The sequence below is a fragment of the Panthera uncia genome, chromosome X (assembly GCF_023721935.1).
Source record: "Panthera uncia isolate 11264 chromosome X, Puncia_PCG_1.0, whole genome shotgun sequence".
Taxonomy (NCBI): domain Eukaryota; kingdom Metazoa; phylum Chordata; class Mammalia; order Carnivora; family Felidae; genus Panthera; species Panthera uncia.
The window spans coordinates 70,741,225-70,759,859 of record NC_064817.1 but is presented as its reverse complement, the minus strand read 5'-3'; the positions used below and the strand labels follow the sequence as shown (position 1 = coordinate 70,759,859).

The 18,635-nt window shown below is 38.8% G+C and overlaps 1 pseudogene; it reads right to left on the bottom strand.

Moving 5' to 3' along the window:
- Positions 1-8,932: 8,932 nt before the first annotated feature.
- LOC125931343 (tubulin beta chain-like) overlaps positions 8,933-18,635 on the bottom strand; it is a 59,601-nt pseudogene continuing 49,898 nt past the window's right edge.

Genomic DNA, 18,635 nt, shown 5'->3' with positions numbered 1-18,635 from the left:
CCTGATAATCCCCCTTGCAAAGAAATGCAGTCAAACTAAACCCATTATAAGGGATAAATGGAAAACCCTAAGAACAGGCTTTATTGAAGCCTCTGGAATGTTTTTTGGGTGATCTACATTTGACCCAGTTTTCTTTATGTGCCAGAATATCCCCAATCCCACTCTTAGGGGGAGACTTGTTATGCAAGCTAAATGATCAAGTGACCTTCTTTCCAGAAAAAACAGCAGATGCAAGTACATGTCCCACCGGAACAAGCACTTCACTTCCAGATAATGCTGATCAGACAGAATTTGCCTAAGGGCGAGTCAGTGCCCACCAAGGTACTCACATTCATAGACTCAGTTTTATGGGTTAAGAGGGCACCAAAAATGCTCTATTAGTCAATATTCTTCAAAAGGAAAAAGCCCAGTTCCTGCCCTTAAAAAATACCCCTTGTGGCGAGAAGCACTTGAGGGAATCCAAACTGTGCTCCAAAATTTCCTACAATATAAACTAACCCAGCCTCACTAGTCACCTTAAAATACCCCATCTGGCCAGTAAAAATGCCTTGATCGAAGGAACACAATTTCATTCAGGATTTGCATGCTATTCATGAGATTGTCCAAAACATTCACCCTATTGTGCATAACTCCTACATCCTCTTGAACACCTTACCAGCTGAATGCAAATGGTTGTTGTTTTGGATCTAAAAGATGTTTTTTTGTGTGTGTCCCACTTGAAGAAATGTCTTATTCAGTCAATCGATCAATCAATCAATAAAATCTCAATTACTTTTTGTCTTTGAATGGACTGATTCTCAGTCAAAGGCTACCCTTTAATATTATTAGACTGCACTTCCAAAAGGATTGAAAAAACTTTCCCACAATTTTGGGGGAAATATTAGCTAAAGTCTTATGGGTGCTATAGTTAACTCAAGGGGTCTTATTACAGTATATAGATGATTTGCTGATTGCCAGCCTAACCTATAAACTCCGCTTAAGAAATACTATCCAAACCCTTAAGCATTTGGCTAAATGTGGTCACAATGTATTATTTAACAAAGCACAAATCTGTAAAAAGCAAGTTGTTTATTTAGGGTTCCAGCTACATCAAGGTCAAGAGAGCTTAATGACTGATTGGAAAAAGGCCAGTTTGAGCCTCCAATTTCCTAAAACATGTAAGCAGCTATATGGGTTTTTGGGAATGGCAGGCTATTGCAGAATATGAATCTCTAACTTTGGGCTCATTGATAAACCCTTATATGAGACCCTAATAGGAACAAGTCTTGAGACTCTACCATGAACAATGAAAGGCCAAATTGCATTTGACATTCTCAAGACCTGACTTGTAACTGCCTCATCCCTAGGATTACCAAACTTAAGAAAAAAAAAATCAAACTTTATGTGCACAAGTGACAGGGAGTCAGCTTAGGAGTCCTAATTCAATTGTTGGGAGAAGATCCTCAGCCAGCAGTTTATTTTGCAAAGCAGATGGAACACATAAACAAGGAATGCATCCCCCCCTCCCACATCTCTCCAAGCAGTAACAGCTACTCAATATGCTAAAGGAATCCAAAAAGTCTGTGCTCAGGAACCTGGTCACTGTATGCGTGACACATCCAGTTGTAACTTTCCTGGAACAAAAAGGTAGATATTGGTTAACTCCTAGGAGGATGGGTAAATTATCCTCTCAGATGACCCTAATGTGACACTCCTAGCCTCCTCTAGTCTACACCCTGCTACCCTGTTGCCTGTAGATCCTGTATCTCAAAGCTTACACATGACTGTGTGGAAGATCTTGATACTGTTTTTTCCAGCCAACCACATCTAGTCAATCAGCCAATTAATCATGCAGACTAGGAACTATTCACAGGTGGAAATAGCTTCATGGACCATGGAAAACACTGTGCTGGATATGATATAGTGATTCAATGAGAAGTCATTGAGTCAAATCCTTTCCAGCAGGTACATCTGCTCTAAAAACTGAGTTAATAGGTCTCATCGAAGCCCTTGAACCTTCAGAAGAGAATAATTAATATTTACATGGGCTCAAAAGTATACATTCCTGATTGTCCATGCTCAGGGGTGATATGGAAATAAAGGGAGCTTCTTACATCTGACAACAAAGACTTGAAACCCCATTATGAAATTCACAAACTTTTAGAGCCATTCTCAAACCTGGGAAAATAGCTGTTATACACTGCATAGGGTATCCAGAAGGAATAGAGCTCAAGGCAATAATCTGACTGACCAGGCTGCCAAACAAACCACAAGCAGGATCATAACTTCAGTTTCACTAATGCCAAATAATGATTTAACTACTTTTATCCCTGAATATTCTGAGGAAGATGAATAGAAACCTCAAGACTGGCATTTTAAAGAATTATATACTTCCTTACAATGAAAAATAAATGCTCATGATATGATTTTACTGCCAAAATTAGTTGTATGTACTATAATTGTCTATATTTACCAAGACTCATGTTATGGGTGGGATGCACTGATTGAATTTGTTAAGCTGTAACTCAGAGGACCAGGATTATAATAAACAATAAGGGAGGTAACTCAGAGATGTCCCCTTTGTACCATAAATGATCCAAAAATGGAAAAACTTGCAAAACTACATGGGATTCAGTATCAGAGGTCATATTGCTTTGAAAATTGGCAGGTACACTTCACTCAAATGCCTAGGGCTGCTAGAAATATAAAATACTTGTTAGTATTTGCATATACCTTTTCCACTTGGTTTGAAGCATATCCAACTAGAACTAAGAAGACCTCAGAAGAGGCGTGGGACTTACTAAAATGTGTCATTCCTGATTTGGATTACCTGATTTCATATAGTGATAATGGCCAGGCCTTTGTTTCATAGATAATATAATCTGTGAGTAAAGCCTTACAAATATAATGTAAACCATATGCTGCCTGGAGGCTCCAGTCAACAGGTGAGACAGAAAAAAAAGAACTATACTTTAAAGAAAACCTTAGCTAAAGTATGTCAATAGACTGGTCCAACATGGGAAAAGACCCTGCCTGTTGCCCTCTGTATAAGCAGGCCCTTAGAAGCAGCCTGAAATTGAGCCGTTATGAAATTATGCATTGGAGAACTCTCAGACTTTAGTAAAAGGGTATTTCCCCTGTATCTACATGAAAATCATACAAAACAATATGTACAACAGCTTAGTAAAATTTTGACATCTATACATGAGTTTACCTTTTCCAGGAAGAAGCCATTCCCTGAGGAGCCACTGCATTTTTTTTCCAGTGAGGAGACCAGGTCCTACTAAAAACTTGAAAGAGCCAATGACCAGAAGATCAGTTAACTGAAAAATGGACAGGTCCTTATGATGTGCTGTTGACCCGGCACACTTCTCTAAAACTTGCAGGTATCAAACTATGGATTCATAACACCTATGTTAAGAAGGCACTTCCAGATGACTTTTTTCCAGACTCACAGCCTTCTGAGTGGATGGCAACTCCCATAGAAAATCTTAAGTATTATTTACAAAACAAAAATAGTCATGAATCTTTTTACTATTACTCTATTTCTTCTACTATTTTATAATGCTGAATCATATTCACTCCAATCTATTTGCAGATTGGGCCCTTAAGGTCTCAGAAGTCCATCACCAAAGTAATAGCTGGGTATGTGGAGAAATCCCTGCTCTCCACCATCAGCATACCCCCCTGGAAAATTCAGACAGCTAATCAAACTGTACAGCAAAGTTTTTATAATTGGTACAGTAAACTGTAAAAATGAATTTTCCTTTCTTTTAACAAGAAATGTTTTCTCCCTTTCTATGAACAAAAAAAACTATTTAAGTGTTTGTAACAAAAACCAAAATAATGAAACATGTATTTGCCCTAGTGGAAGAAAAGGTAAATGACATCCCAGGTGTAGGATTTGCAATATATGATGTAATTGGGTGTCTAAATGCTTTGCAAGTCCAATTTCGTGAAGTAGCCCCCTTAAGTATTGAAAGGTTAAATAGTACTCCGAGATCCACAATGAGATGGACCCTCCTCTCCAACAAATGTGTAATTCAGCCATCACCTTGACTGATTGTATGAGGTTGGGATGGCAAAATCATTCTTTAAAAGCTGGAGCATACCCCACCCCATGAGGATGGCTGTGGACTTGTGGAAATAATGAATAGCCCTATCTTCTTTATTATTGGACTGGACAGTGTACTTTAGGATACCTATATCCCCCAAGTTGAGTGGTTTCTTACTTACCAGTGATTCTTAATAATTGGGATATTGTTAAAGGTAGACAGTGGATGAAGAGCGCTACTTGCTGGTTTTATCCTTTAGCTATATTTATCCAAGGACCCATCTCTATCAATGTAGAATTATAAGAAGAGGTCCTGGCCAAACATGCAGTAGCTATGTTTCATCAAACCCAGCAAGCATTCACCTTCCTAAATGATGAAACCACAAAAATTTGAAAAGTAGTCCTCCATATCAGTAGTCCTGATATATTGACTGCAGCCAAAGGAAGGGCCTGTGTTCATTAAAATATAATGTGTCTATATTCCAAATTATTAAAAATATATAACTGAAGCCATAAAAGATTTAAACAAGCACATCGCTGCTATAGATGTCCTAGCCTTAGACCTTTTTTAGCAGTTGGCTAAGTTTGATTCTTTCTAAATGGAAGTATGGCTTATTGAGCATTGCTATACTTCTTGTCCTTTCTTTTGTTTTTTGTTTGACCTTTTGTATATGTCAAATGGGAGCCTGTGCTATTCACACTAGCTTGCAGATGTCCTTGCTATTCATCCCAAGAGGAACTCAAGAAACAAAGTTCTCCTACCCCATCGGAGTCATTCATTCCAAAATTGCTACATTGTCCCTGGTCAGCAGTAAGTAGTCACAGAAGAAATAACTGTCATCCCTTCTTCCATTGAAATAGAATGATGACTTGACAGTGGGGGTTGGAAGGAGGACCGAATCACTGTGCTGACTGATCTTCTTCCTCTTAATTGCCTTTCTCCCCTCCAGAATAATCTGTTAATTCAAACAAGGGACCTGATGGGCAAAACATCTTATTCTTGGGACAAAAACTACTCTTTCAAGCAATAACAACTGCCCTGATGCCATTAAGACCCACATGATTCACCCCAAGACAATGATCAACCAGACATTGCTGCTCAGATGTACACCCTTCGATCTTTGTTCTGTGCTTTCCTTATATAAACTCAGAAGTATTATCAACACCTTGGAGACACTTCTTGAGAAATTAGCCCACTGTCTTCCTCGTGTTGGCCTTACTGAAATAAATTCCTTTCTTGTGTCACTACTCAGCTCTCTGCCTATGGATTTTGTCAGTAGCAAGTGGTTGAACCTGGTCTGTTGGGACTCCCAGAGATGGGCATTCTTATGCCTTAGTCCCTTGTAACAATACTAAGAAATAAAAAGTCAAAAGACAAAAGGGCATTATAAGTAAAAGAAATAATGATGCCCAAGATTATTTTTGTGAATAGTAAATAGCCTGCTTTAAGTCTAGCTGGTTCCCAGTTCTATATGTAAGGAGCTTGGGAGTCACCACTCTGACCTAACAACATATAAAATGCTGAACGCACTGAAATATTAAAAACTCCTCATGAATCTATAAAGTATATTAGGACACAGAGCAAGTCACTCTAAGATTGGAGAGACAGGCAAATTCAGGTAGTCATGCCTTACTGGAACAGATTCACAAGTGGAAACCTCTTCAGGAACTACTACAATGGTGGGAAAACCTGAACGGTAATTTTTGAGTTATTGGAGGCTCACTGTGAAAAAGACCAAGAGTTAAAAATCCCAGGGGGGAACAGTCATAGGGGACCCACACAATATTCTGATGTTTATCTCCAAGAACTTAAACAGGTTCCTTACAACAGTAAATATAAGAGAAAAACTCCCTCAGTCTTCTGACAGGGGGAAGAAAAAAGGACCCGTTAGAAAATATGCCAAAGCACCCTTTTCTTAAAAGGGCCTGCCTCAAGGGGAACTATTTAAACAAAGCCTATACTGCTGGGGTAATATCACATTCGAACAGAACTGAGGGAAGAAAAATACTCAATTCCAGCTCACAATAGCCATCCTTTACCACCTAAGGTGTGTGTGTGTGTGTGGGGGGGGGGGGGGGGATGGAATGTGAGAATACTTATGAAGTTCACAGTCGAGAGACAGGCTCACTAAAAGACTGAGACCTAAATAAAGGACTATAGAATACATCCTCTTTCTCACACCTCACCATCATATTTATAAATACGTGTTTATAGAAGTTCTCTTTACCTGGTACATTATCTCCTGATCTCAAGAAAAAAAAAATTACAACGCATGCCAGGAGGTAAAGACACAATTTGAAGAAACAGATCAAGCATCAGAACCAAACATGTCAGCGATGTTCAGTGACCAGACTAGGAATTTAAAACAACTATGATTAATATACTAAGTACTTTAATGAATAAAGTACATAGTATGCAAGAATAAATAGGATATACAAGCAAAGAAATGGAAACCAAATTAAAGAACCAGAAAGAAATGCTAGAAATAAATAATACTATGAAGAAATATATATTTAGTCTTTGCCCTGCTTCTAGCACAGAGCACCTAAATGCCTTGAAATTTCCTGTGAGCCACTCTAGTAAATTAATTGAACCCAATGAGGGGTGCCATAGACTCTGGGTCTAAAGTTCTCTCTTGCTTCGCAAGAGAGCAGGACACAGGATGAAAACTGAGATATGGCTAATGTCCGGGAAAAGACAAGAGCCCCGAATAAGGGTCCTTGCCCATATTTATTCAGATCAGAAAGCTTACAAACATCATGGGTGTGCACAAAGAGGCAAAGAAACTGGGAATATTAACTTGGGGACGTGAAGGAAAAGGGGGTTTTGAAGATATATGGTGTTTGAGGTTTGGGTCAATATAAAACAAAATCCTGGCTCCAGGCAGATGGGCAGATGGTTGTTAATGGTAGACAGAAGGCACCTGTCTGTTTATTTTAGCTAGCCTAGGGGATAAGACAGATAGGGGAAATAACTTCAGGGTTAACAAGGCACCTTTTCTTTTGTTAACCCTCTCATCTCTGGGCTGCTTCACCTGTAGCACAATGGTCAATTTACCTGTTATAGTTCAATTTGCCTGTTTGCCTAACTTGATCTTTTCCTCCTGTGAAGGCAGCTTTCTGCTATAGTACTAAATTGGGGGGGGGGAGCTTCCGCCCTGAATTCCTAGTCTTGTTTATTTCTTATACCTGTGTTCTATACTAGTGCCTTTGCACCTCCCTATTCTGGGGACTTTATAAGTTTATTCCCCACAGAGGGGGTCATGGGAATCTTTGATTTACAGTGATTTTGTCAGAAGCACAAGGAACAAACTGGATTTGCTACTGGCATCTGAAACGGAGGGCAGTTGTTTAGGACTGAGCCTATAGCTTGTGTAATCTGATGCTATCTCTGGATAGGTAGTGTCAGAATTTAGTTTAATCATAGGATATCCAGCTGGTGTTGGAACATTGCTTGACTATGTGGAGAAGCACTGTCTGACACACACATTGGAATTAGTGACTGATGAGGGAAACAAAGGCAAGAAAAATGTAGTTTAAATTAAATCCCCTACAGCCTGCAGCCCACTGATAGATAACAGAGACCTGCATGTGACTCCTCAAGAAGTTTATGACTGCCTTAATGCCTTAATCTACATGTCCTTAAAAACTAAAAGCAACCTTATCTTGACAATAGCTAAATTTTCAGGTTCCTGTGACACCCTGTTTTCAGCGTCCAGAAATTCCTTGGAAACTCTATCTTTATCTCCCCTTCCTTCACAAACTTAAAAGTATATAATCAGTAGTTCATCACAATCCCAGTGCCCATGGGTCCTATCCCCATGCTTTAATAAAATCACCTCTTTACACCAAAGATGTCTCAAGAATTATTTCTTAGACATTTGCTCATGGACCCTACTCCAAATTTCATCATTTTCATGACCAACATGGAGCTTTGAAACTTTTCATCTGGACTTGGAGCCTTGGTGCATACTTGGTGAGTATTTTCTCTTTTCTTCCATTAATCTCATTTCAGGGGCTTTACAAGGAGTATAGCCTTATCGGAACACTTTCATGTTGATTGCTCAGACTGTAATCCTCTAGCCCATGTTTACTCTGTGGGGAGAAGAAAGCTTGCCTTTTGGCTGAAAGTTAGCACCTTGGCTGGAATGGTAATAATACCCAGAAATTTAATGCCCTCTCTTTATTCCTGTCCTTATACAAAGTTGTCTGTCTTAGACAAGGGACAGCCACCTGAAGGACTAGCTCGGCTACCAATCTTAAGACTCCCATGCGAGGTTTCCCTTTTTGGTCTAATGTGATCCCCTCCACATCTTTGATCTAGCCACTTCTGGCTGTGGTAAATCCACTGGGAGGTAGTTGAAACCAGCACTCCATTGAATTAAAATCAAACCAGGGGCATTAATACATTATTCCAACTGTATGATATTCTAGAAAAGACAAAAACATCTAGATAATAAAAAGATCAGTGGGTTTCTGGGACTAAAAGAGTGGAAAAATGAATAGGTGGAGCACTGTAATTTTAGACAGTGATACTATTCAATATGATACTGTAATGATAGATACATGACATTATGCATTTGCCAAGACTCATAGAACTACACACTGTGGAGATGAAATTCTAATGTAAACTTTAAGTTTTTCTTTAAAAAAAACAACAAATATTTATTGATCATTTATTAGGTGCCATGTACTGTTCTGGATATGCGTGGCCCCCACCCCCCACCACCCTTAAAAAAAAAAAACAAGATAAAGCCAGATAATGCAAATTCTAAGGGAAAGAAAAGGGGCAGTTGGGGAAGAAAGACTGAGGGAACTAAGAGGCCTCAGGTGATGGGTTTCTGCCTTAGGCCTCTTCTTTGGCCTTCTCACCAAAATCCTCCTTCTCTCTTTGGCATCCTAGTACTGTTGGTAGACAGAGACAAAGCTGTTCATTTTGCTCTCAGCCTTGGTGAACTCCATCTTATCCATGCCCTTATCTCTGTACCAGTGGGAGAAGGCTCTGAAGCAGAACATGGTCACGAACTGCTCTGAGATAGGCTTGAAGATCTCCTGGATGGCCATTCTATTGTTAGTGAAGGTGTTTGCTATCTTGAATCCACTGAGCAGGATGTCACAGACAGCCAAATTGGTGTTGTTGGGGATTAATTTCACAAAGTAGCTGCTATTTTTGTTTTGCATGTTGAACATCAACTCATCCACCTCCTTCATGGACACACATCAATGGAAGACAGCAGCCTTGGTGAAATACCAACCATGGTGGGGGTCACAGGCAGCCATCATGTTCTTGACATTGAAGATCTGCTGGTTCAATTCAGGCACAGTGATAATCCAATACTGCTGGCTTCTATGACTGGTTAGAGTGGCAAAGCCAGGCATGAAGAAGTGGAGACACAAGAAAGGAACCATATTGACTGCCAGCTTGTGAGGATCAGCACTAAACTGGTCAGGGAAGCAGAGGAAGGTGGCAATGCCCCTTATGGTGGGTGAGAGGAGGTGACTCAGGTCCCCACAGGTCCGCCTTGGTCAGCTTGAGGGTGCAGATGCAGATGTCATAAATGGTCTCGTTGTCAATGCAGTAGGTCTCATCTGTGTACTCTACCAATTGATGGACCAAAGGAGTGGTGTTGTGGGGCTCAACTACAGTGTTGACACTTTTGGTGAGGGTACCACACTGAAAATGTTTATAATGTGGTTGAGATATCCTTTGCATATCTTGCTGATAAGCAAGGTGCCCAGGCCAGGGTCTGTGCCCCTTCTACGAGAGTGAGTCAGCTTGAAGTCCTTCAGACTTCAAAATTATAGTATATGTTCTTGTTTGATAATTAGAACAAAAGAAATAGACAATAGGACAATCAATTGACATTTCTGGGGTTAAAAAGGGAAGATTTAAAAAAATGTTTATATTTTTATTTTTTAGAGAGAGAGGTGGAGAGAAAGGGAGACAGAGAATCCCAAGCAGGCTTCATGTTGCCAGTACCAAGCCCAATGTGGGGCTTGATCTCATGAAAAATGAGATCATAACCTGAGTTAAAATCAAGAGTCAGACACATAACTGACAGCCACCCAGGCACCCCAAAACAGGAAATACTTTTATAAACAGACCGGTGAAAGTATCTCTTTGTGGATGGGTAGAAAGAAAATAAATCATATAAAAGAGAGAATAGAAGGAAAGAAAAGGAGAGTCTATAAAGCTAGTTAGGAATGTTTGCTTCCAGCTTGTTTCAGGCACATTTATAACACTTAAGGACATAACAGCCTAGTAAATAGAATTGCTTTCTTCTTCAGTCTTATAGACTATTTAGCATGTTGCAAAATTTCTGTGGCTTTTGATCTTTCTCCCTAATGTTCTGATAAAATAAAAGGGAGGGTGAAGTTGTGGGACTTGAATTTATAGATGGGCCACACATTCTAATCCATCTGCTTCTGACCAAAATTTAAGCTCATCTTAGCTAGGTTGTTCTTATTAAACGTATCCAGTAAATTCTTGCAGTGAGTTCAAAGCAATTAAACCTCCAGATGCAAATGCAGTATAAACATACAAATGAAATAATGGTGAGTCAGTTATAATATTTACTCTGGCTACATTGTCCTAAGGACAGAAATACATTTCAGTTTCAGAATAATAGAAAACTATATATGGTAATTACATGAATATATTCCGTCAAATAAGTGTTCATTAAGAAATGTTCAGATTAATATCAGAGATAACAATTTAAAGTTATAAATGTTTTTACAATATAGAGGACAGCAGAGAATCTCTTGCTACAGAGATCAAGGGACTAAGGAACAGTCAGGAGGAGCTGAAAAACGCTTTTAACAAGATGCAAAATAAATGGAAACGACGACGGCTCGGATTGAAGAGGCAGAGGAGAGAATAGGTGAACTAGAAGATAAAATTATGGAAAAAGAGGAAGCTGAGAAAAAGAGAGATAAAAAAATCCAGGAGTATGAGGGGAAAATTAGAGAACTAAGTGATACACTGAAAAGAAATAATCTACGTATAATTGGTATCCCACAGGAGGAGAGAGAGGGAAAGGTGCTGAAGGTGTACTTGAAGAAATCATAGCTGAGAACTTCCCTGAACTGGGGAAGGGAAAAGGCATTGAAATACAAGAGGTACAGAGAACTCCCTTCAGACATAACTTGAATCGATCTTCTGCACGACATATCATAGTGAAACTGGCAAAATACAAGGATAAAGAGAAAATTCTGAAAGCAGCAAGGGATAAACGTGCCCTCACATATGAAAGGAAGACCTATAAGACTCGTGACTGATCTCTCTTTTGAAACGTGGCAGGCCAGAAAGGATTGGCACGAGATCTTCAATGTATTGAACAGGAAAAAAAAATGCAACCGAGAATCCATTATCCAGCAAGTCTGTCATTTAGAATAGGAGAGATAAAGGTCTTCCCAAACAAACAAAAACTGAAGGAATTTGTCACCACTAAACCAGCCCTACAAGAGATCCTAAGGGGGATCCTGTGAGACAAAGTACCAGAGACATCGCTACAAGCATAAAACATACAGACATCACAATGACTCTAAACCCATATCTTTCTATAATAACACTGAATGTAAATGGATTAAATGCGCCAACCAAAAGACATAGACTATCAGAATGGATAAAAAAACAAGACCCATCTATTTGCTGTCTACAAGAGACTCATTTTAGACCTGAGGACACCTTTAGATTGAGAATGAGGGGATGGAGAATTATTTATCATGCTACTGGAAGCCAAAAGAAAGCTGGAGTAGCCATACTTATCTCAGACAAACTAGACTTTAAATTAAAGGCTGTAACAAGAGATGAAGAAGGGCATTATATAATAATCACAGGGTCTATCCATCAGGAAGAGCTAACAATTATAAATGTCTATGCACCGAATACTGGAGCCCCCAAATATATAAAACAATTACTCATAAACATAAGCAACCTTATTGATAAGAATGTGGTCATTGCAGGGGACTTTAACACTCCACTTACAGAAATGAATAGATCATCTAGACACAGGGTCAATAAAGAAACAAGGGCCCTGAATGATACATCGGGTCAGATGGACTTGACAGATATATTTAGATCTCTGCATCCCAAAGCAACAGAATATACTTTCTTCTCGAGGGCACATGGAAAATTCTCCAAGATAGATCATATACTGGTTCACAAAACAGCCCTTCATAAGTATACAAGAATTGAAATTATGCCATGCATACTTTCAGACCACAATGGTATGAAGCTTGAAATCAACCACAGGAAAAAGTCTGGAAAACCTCCAAAAGCATGCAGGTTAAAGAACACCCTACTAAAGAATGAGTGGGTCAACCGGGCAATTAGAGAAGAAATTAAAAAATATATGGAAACAAACGAAAATGAAAACACAACAATCCAAATGCTTTGGGATGCAGCGAAGGCAGTCCTGAGAGGAAAATACATTGCAATCCAGGCCTATGTCAAGAAACAAGAAAAATCCCAAATACAAAATCTAACAGCACACCTAAAGGAAATAGAAGCAGAACAGCAAATGAAGCCTAAACCCAGCAGAAGAAGAGAAATAATAAAGATCAGAGCAGAAATAAACAATATAGAATCTAAAAAAACTGTAGAGCAGATCAACGAAACCAAGAGTTGGTTTTTTGAAAAAATAAACAAAATTGACAAACCTCTAGCTAGGCTTCTCAAAAAAAAAAAGGGGAGATGACCCAAATAGATAAAATCATGAATGAAAATGGGATTATTACAACCAATCCCTTAGAGATACAAACAATTATCAGGGAATACTATGAAAAATTATATGCCAACAAATTGGACAACCTGGAAGAAATGGACAAATTCCTAAACACCCACACTCTTCCAAAACTCAATCAGGAGGAAATAGAAAGCTTGAACAGACCCATAACCAGTGAAGAAATTGAATCTGTTATCAAAAATCTCCCAACAAATAAGAGTCCAGGACCAGATGGCTTCCCAGGGGAGTTCTACCAGACGTTTAAAGCAGAGATAATACCTATCCTTCTCAAACTATTCCAAGAAAAAGAAAGGGAAGGAGGGGCGCCTGGGTGGCTTGGTCGGCTGAGCGTCCGACTTCGGCTCAGGTAATGATCTCACGGTCCGTGAGTTCGAGCCCCGCATCGGGCTCTGTGCTGACAGCTCAGAGCCTGGATCCTGCTTCCGATTCTGTGTCTCCCTCTCTCTCTGACCCTCGCCCATTCATGCTCTGTCTCTCTCTGTCTCAAAAATAAATAAAGGTTAAAAAAAACTAAAAAAGAATGATTCACCATGATCAAGTGGGATTCATTCCTGGGATGCAGGGCTGGGTCAACATTCGCAAATCAATCAACGTGATACATCACATGAATAAAAGAAAGATAAGAACCATATGATCCTGTCAATCGAGGCAGAAAAGACCTTTGACAAAATATAGCACCCTTTCTTAATAAAAACGCTTGAGAAAGTCAGGATAGAAGGAACATACTTAAACATCATCAAAGCCATGTATGAAAAGCCCACAGCTAACATCATCCTCAATGGGGAGAAACTGAGAGTTTCTCCCTGAGATCAGGAACATGACAGGGATGCCCACTCTCATCGTTGTTGTTTCACATAGTGTTGGAAGTTCTAGCATCAGCGATCAGACAACAAAAGGAAATCAAAGGCATCCAAATTGGCAAAGATGAAGTCAAGCTTTCACTTTTTGCAGATGACATGATATTATACATGGAAAATCCGATAGTCTCCACCAAAGTCTGCTAGAACTGATACATGAATTCAGCAAAGTTGCAGGATACAAAATTAATGTACAGAAATCAGTTGCATTCTTATACACTAACAATGAAGCAACAGAAAGACAAATAAAGAAACTGATCCCATTCACAATTGCACCAAGAAGCATAAAATACCTAGGAATAAACCTAACCAAAGATGTAACAGATCTGTATGCTGAAACTATAGAAAGCTTATTAAGGCAATTGAAAAAGATATAAAGAAATGGAAAGACATTCCCTGCTCATGGATTGGAAGAAAAAATATTGTCAAAATGTCAATACTACCCAAAGTTACTACACATTCGATGCAATCCCAATCAAAATTGCACCAGCATTCTTCTCGAAACTAGAACAAGCAATTCTAAAATTCATATGGAACCACAAAAGGCCCCGAATAGCCAAAGTAATTTTGAAGAAGAAGACCAAAGCAGGAGGCATCACAATCCCAGACTTTAGCCTCTACTACAAAGCTGTCATCATCAAGATAGCATTGTAATGGCACAAAAACAGACACATAGACCAATGGAATAGAATAGAAACCCCAGAAATAGACCCACAAACGTATGGCCAACTCATCTTTGACAAAGCAGGGAAGAACACCAATGGAAAAAAGACAGTCTCTTTAACAAATGGTGCTGGGAGAACTGGACAGCAACATGCAGAAGGTTGAAACTAGACCACTTTCTCACACCATTCGCAAAAACAAACTCAAAACGGATAAAGGACCTGAATGTGAGACAGGAAGCCATCAAAACCCTAGAGGAGAAAGCAGGAAAAGACCTCTCTGACCTCAGCCGTAGCAATCTCTTACTCGACACATCCCCAAAGGCAAGGGAATTAAAAGCAAAAATGAATTACTGGGACCTTATGAAGAAAAAAAAAATGCTTCTGCACAGCAAAGGAAACAACCAACAAAACTAAAAGGCAACCAACGGAATGGGAAAAGATATTTGCAAATGACATATCGGACAAAGGGCTAGTATCCAAAATCTATAAAGAGCTCACCCAACTCCACACCTGAAAAACAGATAACCCAGTGAAGAAATGGGCAGAAAACATGAATAGACACTTCTCTAAAGAAGACATCCGGATGGCCAACAGGCACATGAAAAGATGCTCAACGTCGCTCCTTATCAGGGAAATACTAATCAAAACCACACTCAGATGTCACCTCATGCCAGAGTGGCCAAAATGAACAAATCAGGAGACTATAGATGCTGGAGAGGATGTGGAGAAAAGGGAACCCTCTTGCACTGTTGGTTCGAATGCAAATTGGTGCAGCCACTCTGGAAAGCAGTGTGGAGGTTCCTCAGAAAATTAAAATAGACCTACCCTATGACCTAGCAATAGCACTGCTAGGAATTTACCCAAGGGATACAGGAGTACTGATGCATAGGGGCACTTGTACCCCAATGTTTATAGCAGCACTCTCAACAATAACCAAATTATGGAAAGAGCCTAAATGTCCATCAACTGATGAATGGATAAAGAAATTGTGGTTTCAATACACAATGGAGTACTACATGGCAATGAGAAAGAACGAAATATGGCCCTTTGTAGCAACGTGGATGGAACTGGAGAGTGTGATGCTAAGTGAAATAAGCCATACAGAGAAAGACAGATACCATATGGTTTCATTCTTATGTGGATCCTGAGAAACGTAACAGAAACCCATGGGGGAGGGGAAGGAAAAAAAAAAAAAGAGGTTAGAGTGGGAGAGAGCCAAAGCATAAGAGACTCTTAAAAACTGAGAACAAACTGAGGGTTGATGGGGGGTGGGAGGGAGGAGAGAGTGGGTGATGGGTATTGAGGAGGGCACCTTTTGGGATGAGCACTGGGTGTTGTATGGAAACCGATTTGACAATAAATTTCATATATTGAAAATTAAAAAAAAATAAAGTTATAAATGTTTACCTCAAAACCCCCAACATTTCATTGTCTCAATTATTTCTTAATATATATTAATTCTAAATAAAAATATATACACGTATGCTTTTAAACACAAATCAGTGCAGCCATCATTAATCATTATAGTCTGTTTTAAGTGTGTCTCTTAGTCTGTATTAAATTACTCTGTATGTACAAGACATTGTGCTAGGTTATTTGGTCATACACAAAACTTTAAGCCAACGGTACATGTTCTTCAATGTTTCATAATGTAATTTTAACATTATAAAGATGAGAACATACAGGAAAAAATAAAATAACAAATATTGTGAAGTAAAGGTTGTGTTAAGTTGTAAGGCTTGAGTGGCACCACAAAGTCCAGATTTCCCTCAAAACGAGCCCAGAGGCCTAAATTTCTACCAGAAAAATTACTCTTTAAAATAAGCATTGATTCCAAAAGAGCTTTATACCCCCACTATGCACTTATTAGAATGGCCAGAATCCACAGCATTGATGGCCCAAGTGTTAGCAAGGATGTGGAGCAGTAAGAACACTCATATATTATCAGTGAGAATGCAAAATGGTGCAGCCACTTTGGAACACAGTTTCGCAGGTTCTTCCAAAACTACATGTACTCTTACTATATGACACAACAGTCACACTCATTAGTATTTACCCAAATGAATTAAAAACTTATTTACATGCAAAATCCTATACATGGATGTTTATAGCAGCTTCATTCATTATTGCCACAACTTGGTACAACCAAGATGTCTTTCAGTAGGTGAATGAATAAATAAACTGTTATATCCAGACAATGGAGTATTATTCAATGCTAAACAGAAATGAGCTCACAAGTCATAAAAAGATTGGAAAAACAGGGGCAATGGGGTGGCCCAGTCGGTTAAGCGTCTGACTTCGGCTCAGGTCATGATCTTGCAGTTCCTGAGTTCTAGCCCCCCATCAGGCTCTGTGCTGACAGCTCAGAGCCTGGAGCCTGTTTCAGATTCTGTGTCTCCCTGTCTCTCTGCTTTTCCCCTGATCACACCGTGTCTCTCTCTCTCTCTCTCTCTCTCTCTCTCTCTCTCTCAAGAATAAATTAACATTAAAAAATTTTTTTAACAAGATTGGAAAAACCTTAAATGCATATTACTAGGTGAATAAGGTCAACTTGAAAATACTACACACTATATGATTTCAACTATATGACTTTCTGAAAAGGGCAAAGCTATTGAAACAGTAAAAACATCAGTGATTGCCAGTGATTGAGAAAGGGAGGGATGAATACGAAAAACACAGGGTTTAAAGGCAGCAAAAATCATTCTGTTTGGTACTACAATGAATGAATGTCACTATACATTTGTCCAAACTCATAGAATATGCAGCACCAAGAATAAAACCTAATGTAAACTATGGACTTGTGTGATTATGATGTGTCAATGTAGGTTCATTGATTGTAACAAAAGCACCACTGTGGTATAAGATGTTGACAGTGTGTGTGGGGGGGTGAATTTGTGGGGACAAAAGGTATATGGAAATTCTCTGTAATCTCACCTCAATTTTGCTGTAAATCTAAAACTACTCTAGAAATAAAGTTTATTTGATTTGAGTTAGCCATAATGACTGGCAGCAAATTGTCTTTTCATTCAAGTACTGTTTAATTTGGTCATTTTAAATAATATTTGCATATCCATCATTTGACTAATACAGTTTTTTTAATTTTTTAATTTTTTAAATGTATTTTTGAGACAGAGAGAGACAGAGCATGAGCAGGGGAGGGTCAGAGAGAGAGGGAGACACAGAATCTGAAGCAGGCTCCAGGCTCTGAGCTGTCAGCACAGAGCCCAATGTGGGGCTCGAACTCACAGATTGTGAGATCATGACCTGAGCTGAAGTTGGATGCTTAACCGACTGAGCCACCCAGGCGCCCCACATTTGACTAATACAGTTAAATTTAACTAATGTATTTACAAGAAATTGTAGAGGACATGTACATTTATTCATAATCTCAAAATCTAGTAAGGGACATGATACAGAAATAACTATAGAAAAAGTAAAAGACTTGCTTTCTTTATCTCTTTCCCTACAAACCTTAATTATCAATTGTGTGCCAGGCACTGCATTAGCCAACGTTCTTGTTTATAGAAAATATAAATTGACTCTGGTTTTCCTAAGTAGGAGACGAATGTGTTGAAAGTATATTGGGTGACTCAAAATCAATAGAAACTTCAGGTAACCAAGCCAAAAGAAAATGGAAGAAACCAGAAAAGGCTTAAGTAACATGGAGTGCAACTAAATTCATTATTAAGAAATAATGTTTAAGGGAAACATTACTACTGGTGTTTTCCACCCAAGAACCCTTGCTGCTGCTGCTACCAGCAGACTCTTTGAGGCTGAACTATCATAGCAGCTTCAAATAATTTTCTTTTCTTTTTTTTTCTTTTTTTTTTTGTTTTACTCCCTCTCAAGATTCAAACTCAGGAAGGAAAATATTCGTTTGGCTGAACCTAGGAGAATTACCTATGTACTGTCTTCCAAGAGACTTCAAGGGGGATTTATAGCAGCTCTCTAAAATTTAGACATTAGAGTATTGGAATTTGGTCCCTGCCCTCAAGAATTAAACAGTTTATTGTGGGAGAGACTTATGTAAATATTGGGCTTCAATACAGTGTGATCAATGTTAGAAAAGAACATTGATAAGAGGTTCCTCAAAAAACTAAAAATAGAACTACCATATGACCCAGCAATGGCACTACTAGGCATTTATCCAAGGGATACAGGTGTGCTGTTTCAAAGGGACACATGCCCCCCCATGTTTATAGCATCACTATCAACAATAGCCAAAGTATGGAAAGAGCCCAAATGTCCCTCAATGGATAAATTGATAAAGAAGATGTGATATATATATATATATATATATATACATATATATATATATATATATATATATACA